Here is a 14318-nt window from a genome sequence, read left to right as displayed (position 1 = left end):
AAAAAAAAAAAAGGATCTTACTTTTGACTTGTACTTGTGCCATAAGACAGTGAGAACTGGAGGATTAGAATCTCATGTGCTTTAAATCAATATTGTCAATATGTCAGTTTTAACACATGTTCATTTTCACCTACTTCCCTCCTGGTCCCAACTACAGCAGCCTGAAACACAGAAAGAAGCACACAACATAAGCAGAGCAAAACAGTTCTGCTATCCTGCTGTTGGAGTTCATCCTGACTTACATTAACATGTCTGTGCTCGTATACTACAGTTACTCATGTGGCTGTTTATATGTAATGGCAGTACAATCATGTTAGGTTTGGTATCAGCTTCCTTTCATGGCCTCTGTGTTTGATGATGTTGTCAAATATGGATAATTATAGACTTTTGTTTGTGTGTGCATATTTGGTCTGAGAATATCTGGAAAAAGACTTGCCTGTGGAAACAGCCTTCAGGACATTTTTCAGACAAGTCTACCAGCTGATTTATATCCATTTTTTGGTGGCACTGCATTGACTGATGGTAATCTTGGATTGTTCACTAACAACAGTTTTCTGTCCTGCTACCAACCTGTCATAGTCTAATTGTCATGGTGCGTGGTGGTCTCCAGAGAGTCCCTCAGTGGGGGGAAAAAACAGAAGTGTCACCCATCCATCTTGATTGTAATTGTGAGCAGAAGGCTGCCCAGAGTCACACAGTCTGAGTTTGCTTCCTCTGACTCACAGCTGCCTCTGGAAACTGAGCAAATGCAGCTGCTGAGCAGTCTTTTAAGCTGCTTGGTTGCAGGCTGATCATAATTGCTACCAGAGAGCCAAGGGATATAGAGCTTTTATGCAGAGTTCATATACAATATGTTCAGTAGCCCAAGGGGGAGATCTCTGCCTGCTGATATTCTCTTCACATCTGCTCACTTACCTCTCTTTTTTTGAGTAACTATCAGTATTGCCAAGTCTTATTTCTACCTAAAAAAAAAAGGAAAGAGAAGGGGGAATTGAGAATCTCAGTGGTGCTACATAAACATAAAGCACATCAAAGTTTATTTCCCCTTCTGTTTATCTGTTTTGTTGCACCTGTGAGAGTCAAAGGCAAATCAATCCTACGTTCAGCAGCATTATGAAGGCAGATAGTTCTGCACTGATAACAAAGTTAGGTGGGTTGGGGATACTATCTCCCTTGTGAAGCCTTGCATGGTGTCAGGCACTTCTCTGTCTTTCTGGGAGAGAACACAGAACTGAGGAACCATTCGTCCAACACAACATCTGCTTCTTTGCCACTGGTAAGGCATTTGCTAGAAAACACCAATGCTGAGTGAAACACAAAAGGATGTCAGGGAGTATGACAGTGTCTTTTCCATTTTTTGTGTGATTACAGTGTTCACTGAATTTCTTTAATTCTTGCTGACTATTTTTTTCATTAATATTATGAATACAAAAACAAATGTATGCAACTCACGCTACCCTTGTTTTGGCTTCATTTTTAAAAGTAAACTTCCCTCCGTGACCCTGTAATCACTGTAAACTTAAACTGAGACTTACCAAAGTACTACCTTTTGGTCACACGTTGTCATTACACAATAACCTTTTACTCAGTTACAGAGATGCTTTAACTATGGTGACTAATCCAGTGGAAGTTATAATCTAAAATTCAAATAGTAAAATTCAAAGGCATTTCACACAAATATTCCACTGAAAGAGCATAAAGGAAGATGCCCTTACCCCAAGAATATCTCAATTCCTTTTGCATGCTTACAGGGACAGGAAAATTCTGCCCCAGAAAACTCCACCACAGAGGAGTGGTTCAGAAGGCTCAGAAATATAGGATGTGACCTTAGCAATCTTATTTACACACACACGAGTACCAGAGCACAGCACACAGCAAAGGTGGTGTTTCCACTCAGGATAAGTTAACTGATATGTAAGAATTAACCTGTTTTCATTGTCACTGTGCAGCACCTCAGCTCACAACTGAGACAAATGAGGTAGGATTTGCAGGAGGTTTTCTAGTTTTAGTCAGTGATGGGAAACAGGATCCAAGCAGTTCTAAGTTTCTCACTGTATCACTGGCAAAACATATTTAAGGCACAAAATTCCCTAGAGCATCCTTGAAAACACCTTGGGCTTGCACAGAAAGCAGAAAGAGGGCTTGGCAAAACCTGTGAGGAAAGGGAATGACTTCGTATTTGCCAGCTTAGACCCAAGTGTCCTCCAGCCTCATGCTGCAGAAATATGAGACAAAAACTATGGCATGGTATCTAAAGTATAATGACACACCAGAAGAAATGAACTTAGATAAAAAGAATGCATTATTCAGATGTCAGTCCATTCAGACACTGAGAAAATTACCGTATTAATTATAGATTCTTGTGAGCTGAAGGACACTTGTTCGAAGCCAGCCACATCTGGAGATGGGTCTCCTTTAAATCAACATCTCAATGGCCTTTGCTGAGTTACGGTACCATGGAAGACTGTATGCATTCATTTGACTAGCACTGCAAATGGCTGAATTATTTTGATGTTGCCTTTCCCTCTAGTAAAATAGTCTGGTTTAGACCCACTAGAATAAACTTGACTTTTTCTTTCACATACTGGTAAGGGAGGATCTCTAGATCCTATCACTTGTATTTTTAATCCTTGTCATGTGTAAGTGTTTATTGAGGCTTAAAGAAATCAAAGCGTGATGTGTGCTGTTTTCCATCAATCCCTAGGAGTATAGCCAAGAAACTCAGCAACTCTTTTGTCAGCCTGGAACTTGAAAAACAAAAGATAGAATATACATACTGTTCTGCACCTCAGCTTTTTAGTACTGGAAAGAGAGCATAAATAAAATGGCATCCAGCTGCCAATCTCCTACATTTGCCCTCTGAAACCCTAACTCTCCAAAGTCACATTCCATGACAATTTGTCCTTTAAGTATTTATCCATTTGGAATGTGAGTCTATCATCTGCATCATCTCACAGTATGACCAAGGCTGCTCAGGCTGAGGCACATTAGATGTAAGGTAATAGATGTAGATAGGTAATTAGATGTGGCAATACACAAAGCTTCACCAAAGGGTGCAGCAGTATCAGCTCATTATAAAATCATTCAACCTCAAAACAGACTTAACAACAGTGTATCACAACGTGAATCTAATGTTTATTATTGCTGATGTGACAACAGAAAAGTATTAACAGGAAAACCACAGCCTCTGAATACCTGTGGAATATCAAATTCAAATAACCAAACAGTGACAAATTATTTAAAAATCCAGTAAGGGTCATCGATGATTAGACATATGTATGCTCTTCCATTACAAACTTTAATGTCTGTGCCCATTAAAAACGGAAATTCTTCATCACCCAGAACTAGGATGTCTTTAGTCTATATCCAGAAGACAACACAAGTTCTGACAGACTGTGCATCATGGTGATCACAGCATTTTCCTTCAGACAGTCTGGGAACCTCTGCATGTGGCAGTTAAAAAGAGCTGTCCTCTGCTGCCCTGTCCTTTCTATTTCACTTGTTTATAGAGGAAAAAGCAAGAACAGGGAGACATAAGGCCTACAGGACTGCCCATGGAGGCTGGGGGCTCCCAGCACAGCACTGGCTGGTTCCTGGCACGTGGCAATGGGCAGACCACCATAGAGGGCACAGTGGCTGTGGTCTGGGATAGGTCATAATTTCAGTATGTCTTTTGACTGATTAGGTCAATCCTCTTTCTGATTGAAAGTAGGAACACCTCTTTCCACAACTGGGCAGATTTCACTCACTAGCATAAGCAGATCCTTGTGGTTCTCCTATTTACACAAGAAATCCATAATTAGCTTGTCCAGCTGAGATATATGAAACATCATTAATTTTCTTCTTCTCTCTGGAGTCCCCTCCGTAGCACTTGCATGAAGGCTGCTAAGTTTGCAAGCTTAGGAATATAGGTTGTCATGGCTTTTAACGTGAGAATGCAACACAGTCAAGCTAAGGGCTGATTTTGCTTGAAACCAACATAAGCAGGCAGTACCAACCACAGGAGCTGTCAGTCTGTCAGTTGACCCCTGTCTCTACTAGGAAAACAGCTCAGAGGGAAATTGTGTTGCTGCAGAAAAATTACTTTCTGATAAAAAATATTTCAATCAAAGATAAACTCTTCATGATCACCACAATTTGTCAATCAGATAACCAGTAGAAAATCCATAACTTGATTAAGCAGAAATTGCCTATGTTTTGCCTGTCAGTTGGTGATCAGGCAGTGTAGAGAAATAATTATCAGGGTTCTCTATCCTGCTGAACGTGTAAATACTACTGCTGATGTTTGAATCAGGAACCTTCTGTCATTACTAGTCCAAAAAGGCATAACACCTGGAAGAGCAGGTTTGTACACTGGCCAAACCAATAAAACAGTATAATGTGAATATAGACTCAGTTGGGACTGTCTCATCGTAGACTTCACCACTCAAGTATGATCAGCTTTTTCACTTCAAGCAAGTGTTCCTGACCCCAATCAGCTTCAGATTTTGCCAATGAACTCACTCCAGTTTGTTGAAGTCTTTCTTGAACTGCATTAGATTGGAGCAGAACAGGATCTGACAGTCTGGATGGGACCTAACAAGTTGCATCTTGCTCTGCTGGTAGTGCCTTCAGTTCATACAACCCAGGAACCTGCTGGCTGTCCTTGCTGGAGGGCACAGGGCTTGCCCATGCTCAACTGCCCCCTAAGGCCCCAGCCTGTCTCTCCCTAGCCTGGGCTGCTGCAGGGGTGCTTCCTTCCTGGAAGGACATTCGTCCTCTGGTATGCTGTTGATTGTAAATATTTGCTAGATAAATTGTTGAACTATACAACATGAGTGACTGAATGATATTGAAAATTTTGTCCAAATCAGTTAATAATAACATTATTTTCCCTTATAATATTTAAGAATAACAGTATAAATCTACTGAAACTAATCCAAGTTTATTAGAAATAGCCCATAGAAATCTATTTCTACATTTACAAATCCTGATTAATTCCTCTTTAAATATATATATTTTCATAACAATCCTCAATTTCTTCAAAGCAGGACAAAAATATATAGTTCACGTGCCAGTGTGTTCTTTTTCTTTGTATGCCTAACAAACATATCTGCGACTGAAGACCCCCCTTGGCCTGTCAAAGAGCCTTTCTACATGATTTTTTATTATATTCTCATTTTGCATGTAAGTACATGAAAACTAAAGTGTATTTTGCACAGTCTTCTGCTAATTTCTTCAAGATCTTCTCAAATCCCAGCCATGATTTTCCAGAGAAAGTGATATTGGTTCTATATCTCTTCATTGCATAATAAGATTTCAGGCATCACTTTCTGAATGGTGACCTCAATTGGTATGATAGGCACACGAGAGAAAAAGCCAGCAGCAGCAGTGACCAAGCTTTTGACTGATTCTAAACAAATCATGCTCTTGCAGACAAGTTACTAAAATCCCGCTGAAAGTGTGATAAGAACAAAGCATCTCTTCAGCCAGTGCAGCTTGGTATCATACTGATACCATTGGTATCATTGTCAAGTATGTATATGACAAGATTTGCATTTGAAAAGAGGAAAGTTCATACATGAGAAACACATGAGACAAAGGTCAAATATTTAAAATCCTACTCAGTCAGGGTGAGTCTCCATCTATTACGGTAGCTGGTTTCAGAGATGACACTAAAAGAAAAACTTATTAAAAACAAAGGAATTATGCAATGTTTCTTTCACGCTAACACCTCCCTTTCTATTAGTTTTCAGTTCAGATATGTGCTGAGCTGGAGTTTTCATTTAGATCTGGATAATTAGAAGGCACCAATGAGCCTCTTAGCTATGGATTTGTCATTAGTAAGTCATTTGGACTTGTGGTTTCTGTGAGTTCCACAGTTCAACTATGCTTTACGTATGTAAAAAAATATTCACCCGTATTATTAACACAGAAACCCACTGTCCACAGTAAAATGGACATAAAAGTTGTTGTTAAAACAGAATTGTGAACTTATGTTGCAAGTTTTGCTAACATTTTCCTCCTTTTTATGATCAAACTGTTTTAAAATGCTAAAAATGGGAGAGGTGGCAATGACCGTATGATTTCTTTCAGATAGCTCTCTTTTATGCTTAATACAGCACACTAGCATGCTTGTAACTTTCCATCTGAAAAGTATCCAAGGACATTCAGGATTGGGGCACCCAAGATCCAGGTGATTCAGCAAAGTGGGCATGTCCACAAGTCTATGTAGCAGGGTGATTCCCAGCACCAAGGGCTGCCCACTGCAGTGACCCCTTATAGCCTGTGGCATGGGGCACCAACATGCAAGGGCATCCCATGCGTCACTCAAGTATCTCCCTGTATACATACAGGCTGCATTTAAATTTTTCCATTGAGCAGGAGATCCCCAGTACCCACACAGCAAGTAACATACCATATTTCTAAGTTGTGACAGTTAAAAACTTTTATTTAAAAGACCTATAAATGCTTACAATAAACAAAACCCCAGTTTATAAGATAAACCTATGAAACAGAGCTGCCACTTTTTGATTCAGGCACTGACTCAAGTATAGACTGTGTAAATCTCACTCAGCCCAAACTGCAGTTTGCTGAGTCCTACTCTTTTCTGTTTTTGCAGCATGTGTATTTTATTGTTATTTCAAATGGTTCTAGTTAAATATTGAGAATACTGAGACTTTTCTTCCCACTAGCATATTAAACGTAGTGGTCAAATCTGCTAAAAAGAATGCATACATGATGTGATCAACCAAAATAAATGACAGAAGTAGGTGTCAGAATAAACAGATACACAAAAAAATCATGATCAGTTATACTAATTTATTTGTTGCACAAATTGAAATGAGAAGCACACCATAAAGAATTTGACAGTAGAACCAGTGATCAGTTATCCATCTTATTTTCTAAAGTTCTTCTGATGAGCATTTATGTGAAAAGTGATCAGAACTTCAATTCAGCAACTGCTCTTGTATAAAACCACAACTCTTTCTGGTGAGTTAATTAAAGAAAATAAGAAAACCAAGAGACAAGTGCACTAAAGATCTGGACATTTTCATCAGCATTTGTGCATCTGGTGTTTAATTACCTGGCACAGACCTGGAAGATGGCTCAGCTCTTTATCTAAGAACCTAGCAGAGCTAGATATAGAAGTCTGGTACCCAAACCAGCTCACTCTCAGCTCTGAACAGCCTGGACATATGCTGATATCTTGTGGTTTTTAACTGACAGTAGATTCAGAGCTTGTCCATGACACAGATGAATATTTGCCCTCTTCCAAGAGTAAGGCGTAGACACAAGAGATGGACTTTGATTGAGGCAGCAGAGATAAGATAATTTCCTTTCAGAAGAATTTTCAGCTCTGGGCTTGATCTTTCAGGCTGTCACTCTTCCCTCTCGATTTGGTATTATGTCACTGCTTAAACCTATACAATGTCAGGACGAAAAATTTTACAATAATCTCCTGGATATTCATGTTCCTTATGTCTTTGAGTGGAAGGAAAGTTAATGAAAGTACCATATGTATATGCTTTATTCACCAAAGTGGCTGCCACATCATAGTGGCCCATTCCAGAGTTTGAGAACCAGATTGGAAGTAAGTGAATATAGATCTCTTTAAGGCTGTGTTCCCTCATCATGCTTGTCCATCCCAGACCATTATCATTCTACAGGACATCGCAATTGGTCCTATCCGTCCTTCTACAAGCCTACTTATCAGTAAGTAATGAAAGTTTTTAGTTTAAGGACAACAGGATTTACTCAGTGGAAACCCCAGCCTCATTTGATTTCTCTTATAAATAGTACCAGAGTGATGGAAAGAACTGAAGACTCCTGGTAGGAAAGTAGAAATCCAGATTAGCTCTGCTGACTAAACATAGCTCATCTCCAGAAGAGAGAGCTCCCTGGTAGCTGCTGAGAAGTCTACAAATAAATGTGGGTATTTTCAGTAGCCTCCTTTACATAAGAACAAGTAAGCCAGAGACACCAGTAGCTGTCTTTATTTTATCAACAAAACTTTCTTCTGCATTCAATATAGCGATATATTGCCTCCTTTTACAACATATGTCTCTGAGTATGTGCTATATATTTTTGTTTTGATGAGTGTTTCAGTAAGCAGATCTGGATTCTCCACTCACAAGATATGAAAAATGCATCTTCATCTTTTGCAAATAAGGTTTTTGAGATTGTTTTGTTCAGATTACAGTTTAACATGTAATGTCCATGCCGTGGTCTGAAGAAGTCCACTGACAGTTTTCAAATAGTTGATTGGAATAATCACAACCTAGATTTGAAAATGTACACTGAAAACCTATTACAATCACAAAAGTAATCGAAGTATTCTTCACATCCCTATGTTTGTTAGCAATGTTTTTGGTATAAGCAGGTTTCTGAACAATACAGAAATGCAAATTGTACTTATGTCTTTGCTCTGTGTTCGTATTACTAGCACATTACTATTACAACAGTTTAGAGATGTATCCCTGCCAGTGCGTCCAAAACAATTCTGATAGAAGCCATGATGAGAATAGCAGTGATTAGCAGTAAATAACCAACTTATTTTTAATTTGGTGCTAAATATGGAAGTTATAACCTATTTGGTGTTTCAGCCTCAGCAGGCAAAGTATTTAAGTGTTTTATTATCCAACACAGAACTAAGAGATTTCTGCTTAGCATCACTAACTTTTGATATTTCAATCTGATAATGAAATAATCTTCATTTCCAATAGATTTACGTTTGAATGGTTGTTTAATTTCATACACATTGCATTGATTTCAATCTGTCACAACATAAATATAGGTGCCTGATATCCTTTTCCCAGAAGTACCGTTTGTGAGACTCTTTATGCTGTAACATGATCAATCATATCTTCTTTGTTCTTTTTGCTTATTGATTCACTACATATTATTAGGCTTTGTAAAGAGTTAATTTATAATTGAATTGGCAGAATAGAAACAGCGTGAAAAAATCTTGGCAAATTGCCTATTTTACTGCGTTAATTCTTCCAAGTGACTTGATAATAAGATTGAACTGGATTTGAGAGTTCAGACTTAGAAGGACACAAAGGTTAGCTCCATGCAGTTTTTCAGCTTTTTAAGGGAGACAGCATTTGAAATTTTGTCTGTGTTTTGTGATAAACTCTCTAATTTTCTTCTGCAGGGAAAAGGGAACCAAGAATAAATAAATAAAATAAAAATAGCTGATGATTTATTTACATTAGCTTTAGATGCAGAAACTGAGCTGGTTCCCAGCCATACAGCTTTATTAGCTCAGAAGCTTATGTGTTAGGGCCTGCCAGATAACAGATCGAGTGACCTGCATGCACTAAGAGTGTATTCAGACTGCTCAACTTTATTTTTTTTTCTATTATGTTGCACCGTGCAGGCAGAGGAACACAGCAAAATTAAATCAAAGGGGTCAGTAAGAGTTGCCTTGTTGCTTCTTTCATTGATTTTGCAGCGGCTGTTTTTGCCTACATTAGCTGCAAGAACAGACGGTACAAATAGTTCAAAATGGAAGTCACTGCCCATTGAAAGATGTAACTAAGAGTAACAGACAAATAAAACCCTGATATGATCAGTAGCCTTCTCCGGCCATCAGATTGGTCTGCTTGATGGATGATCAAGCCCTGCTTACATAGCTTCTAATGCCTGTTTCATATTTATCAGTAATAAGTCAGAATGTTGTGGAAAATACAAATGCCTCTGAAATAGAAATTACAGTTGATAAAGATGAAGAAAATTATGTTTTCTGTTTGTTTAAACACTCTTATAAGGCATTGCATGCACCTTGTTAAATATATCTCACCGTTATTCCATGGTTGCATCCATATACATCTGCAATTTTATTCTATACCTGTGACACCCAGGTTAAGCGTTTCTGTAATAAACCCCAAATCAATGCATGAAAACAAAGATATTTAAGCCCAGTATGGCCTTACAAATTACTGAGATAAATCAGGCATTTTTGTCAAAGGTTTAGAATAGAAATTTTGAAAAGCTATTTGGCCATTTCTGTCCAGATACCTCTTACAGTAAAGATTTTGTTTTTCTTTCAAGTATTGCTCTTTTAACAACCCAAGTCAGTTAAATTAGTCTGGAAATTCATATCTGCCTTGGAGACTTTTGAGGGCAGCTGGCTGGAAGAAGGCCTGCAACTGAAGTTGGTTGCTATTCCACAATAGCTTTGTGCTCTGCAAGGTATGAAATGGACAAAATCTGATTAGAATGGCAAGAATCAATGCTGTCTTGAAACTAGGTGTAAGTTACCACAATTGCTTTGTGAGACACTAAACTTGCAGAAAGAGGACTATGTTCTCCGCCTTTCGCTTTCTCCTGCCCTTCCTTGGCTCTAAATTATTGTCCCTAAGCAGGAATATCTCCTAATTTGGATAGCAATTCAGTAAATCTGGATGTCAAGGGCAGAGAACAAAAGACCTAAGAGTCCTGAGAGCTGATAAATAGTCAGTCCCTGCCCCATTTCAAGTGCCACCTAAAGTTCCTGCCCTGTTACTTAGATGAGCTAGGTGTGCAAGGAAAGGAGAAAAAAACTGGGATTCTGAGGTGTGGGAAGGAGCCCATGCAGTAGCCACGGTGTCCTTCCAGGTGGCTCACAGAGCTCTGTCTCTTTCCACAAGCCTTTTCATTTCTCTGTCCATCTAACTGGACCCAAAGCAAGCAGGATGGGGGGAATGTGTATTTGTCCAGCCCTCATTTTAAGGAGGTATTGCTACTCACAAGTTTGTTGATAATTCAGGTCCATATACTCTGGTATGAGCTGAAGGTAGGACATGAATTAGGCATTCCCTTCTGTGTCAAAGGGGTTGCAAACTCCTGTGAGAGAGGAAGAAGGTGGCCATTGGGGCAGTAATGTTGTAAAGCTCCTCTTATAGACCCGCCAGAACAATCAGTATTGTTTTATAACTAGTTTTCTTGGCTTCAGAAAACATATCCAGCAACCAAGGATTGTGGGCATGTACTAGCCACAGCCTTGATCCCAGTTGTGACCTCAGCACAGACGTCCTTGAAGTTTCCTTGGATGAGGTATAGCTATACTTCTGAATGGGACAAATTACCCAGATACCACAGGACAAAGGACAGGATAAGCCTGAAGGAGCAAGCAAAAGGTCTCTCTGTTTCCTTTGGGCTTTTCCCTCAGTGAAGGTACAAGGTCAATGTATTTCATCACCTTCCTCTAATACGTACTGAATTCACAAAAAATAAGGCACAAAAAAAGTGACTTACAGAGTTTAGTAATCCACATTTGGAGCATGAGCAAATTTTGCAATCACAATAAATCTTAAATCCAATTAATATATTTGTAGGTTAAAATGGAGCACATTCAGCTGTAGATAGAAGTAAAAATATTTTATTCATAAGTCTAACAAGACCGGTAACTTCATCTGATTGACCTACTTACCATGGCTACCTGATCTCACATAACCATGCTGTTGAATCAAAATTGATAGTAAACAGGCAAGCATGAGTTCTCGGAATGGTAAACTAAAGCATGTTTTTAGTGTTTTCTTCTTTGTGTTTTACTTGAAAACTCATTACACTGATACTGTCATTTTTCCTTTATTTTTAGCATATGGTCTGATCTTGGGCAGATTTGCTGGTTTAGTACATAATGAATGTGAAAAATCTTTAGCATGAAACATTAAAATAATGTTATAATGTTTTCAGTTTGAAATTATAGCTAATAATTTGCAAAATACATATCCTTGTTCACTGTTACAAAACCATATCCTCCCCGTATTATGCTATTATGCATCATAACTCAATGTTCAGAAGGAACAATTTCTAATCAATTAAGCCTTCTTAATATTATTTGATTGATATTCAAATTACTGTCACTTATTTGAGTCTTCCTACAAAATGGACTTTGGTATTCTATAGAAGACCTCTGTAAAAGATGTAGCTGAATATGTTATGTTTCTCACCATTTTTCTTTTCCTTCTTCTATTCCTATATGTTTATTCCTCACTGAAATGCAGCACTCTCTCTCTTTTTCTTTTCTAGGAGCAGCATGCTACATGTTACATGCGCTAATGAAATGGCATTTATAAAGCAGAATGTATACCGTATCTAAGAGGACTGCTGTGAAAATGCCTGAGTTGCTGCACTCTCTAAATAGAGCGCAATTATGGCATACGGTTGGAGTGCTTTTATCTGTACTGCCACTGCTGGAAATTTAACTGCGTATGTGACCTGAATATTTAGAGCTCAATGGAAAATTCCATAAATGTAGTGTAGCTTTAGAGCTCCTAACAGCTGTTACAAATATTACACCCATCATACACTATTGTTAATTGATACATATGAAGCCCTTCTTCCATCCTGGACGTATTCTATTATTCGTATTGATGTTGTGTTTTAAAAGTCTCTTTGAAAAATGCATGTACTCTAGGCTTGCATAATATTAAACTGCATGGTAGTTTTACTGTCTATGTATTCATACTTCTTCCTGTCTGCATGCAGTTAATGTTCAAACCTGAAAATGCAGGAAGAAACTATGTCATATGTAGACCATACTCTCTGTGTGTGCTTTTTATTTGCCCAATATAATATACATGCTAAAAGCCACTGCTAAATAAGCAAATACAAAAAGAGGGAGCAGCTCTTCACACTCCAAGGAAGTTTCTTATTGTACTGAGGTAGAGCAGAGCTATAACCTTCCCGTAAATGCTCCCTTTCACTCTTTCTTGCAACTGCAGTACTCTACAACCTCAGATCATTGTTGTGGTATGAATTGCAGAAACATCAGGTATGAAAGTTTATAAGAGCAAAATAGGGTTTGCAAAGCTTTTTGTTGGGAAGGGCACAGTAATTTAATCAAGGTTACACATGGTGCAAGCAAGTATCCTAATGACTGCTTCTTCCTGCCTCCTACTTCTAGTCCAGCTTTTTTTGATCTTGTTCCGCTGGAACATGCTGAGACTCTTAGCAGTAGAAGGAAGAACAGTGCACCAAGCTTCCATTCACAACTTACTGCACTCCACCAGCTGCATAAAGGAACAGGAGAGGAGAACTGATATCAGTCAACACACACCTGGGTGTCCCTAAGTGCCACGTCCAAACAGTAACGTAAAAAGGTAACAAGGTTCAGGTAGAGGTAATAGCGGCTTACTCAACCGAAACCGAACTCTTCATGGCAAAGTAATTCTATGGGCTTAACCTGGAAAGGTTACCAGTTATGTCCCTTTGCCTCCATCTGAGCAGGACCACCATTGCCCACAGCTATACTGACAGCGTCATTTTTTTTCACAAACCCCACCACCTCTTGAGGCAATCTGTTCCAAGACTTTCTGGAACTTTGCTCTTACAAAATGGTCTCTTCCTCCTAATGTTTCTCTTCAGTATTTCTTACTGCAGAATACACTCATCACTATTTGTCTTTAAGCAGCAGAAACAGGACAGATTGTTTCCATCCTCACTGCAGTACTGCATATTGCTCCTCACACTAATCCCTCATTAGTATTAATCAGTCTATACAGTGTCAAGAAGAGAATATCAGACTGTAAAAATGGTAGAGAAAGAGAGAACTATCCACCTGCCTTAATCAAGATAATGGCAATCTGTCCCTGACAAATTCCACAGCAGTTGGCATCTGGGACAGGTGGAAGTAGAGCTGAGATTAATCTTCACTCTCATGGGGATGATGTACCTCATGTGCATTCCCACAAGGAAACAATCCCTGAGCACTAATGAGTATCAGCAGCACAGTTACGGGAAATCCTTCTGAAGAGCAGCCTCAGAGAAAGAATTTGTACAGGCCAGATCTGTTACACGCACCTCCACCCCAACTGACGGGAAGATCCTTCTCTATCAAATCCTGTTAAAGTAATAGGAGTTTAAGACAAACTAATGTTTAAAATAGGTTATGAAAATTGTATTATTTATTAGTTTATAGTTTACTGCTGTGGCCAACTCTAATTACCATACCATTGCATCAGACAAAGTCTTAACTTTGTTTTACATAGCCCTGGCTTATTTTCAACAATGCAGTGGGATCAGAGAAAGTTAATGTATTTGCCTATCTCTGTTATTATACTTTGCATTTTCTCCATCTCTAAATCAAATTCTTTAATTGACCACAAATGACAAGTCCCACTTCAGGGATCAGGGTCAGGACAAAAGCAGCATTCAGAGAGCACCATCCACCATAGCCATGTCAAAATAATGTGGTCACATCCAAGAACTTTGGGGAAATGTGATAATTCAGCCAAAGGTGAGTTTGACCTCCAAAATTTTTGATTGGAAGAAGATATAAACTTTCTGAGTGCTAAATAAGAAAAATATTTGGGTATATGGCTGGGAATGTTTAAGCAAAAGGATTTGAT

The sequence above is a fragment of the Meleagris gallopavo genome, chromosome 1 (genome assembly GCF_000146605.3).
Source record: "Meleagris gallopavo isolate NT-WF06-2002-E0010 breed Aviagen turkey brand Nicholas breeding stock chromosome 1, Turkey_5.1, whole genome shotgun sequence".
NCBI lineage: Eukaryota > Metazoa > Chordata > Aves > Galliformes > Phasianidae > Meleagris > Meleagris gallopavo.
Note: the sequence above shows the minus strand (reverse complement) of the source record.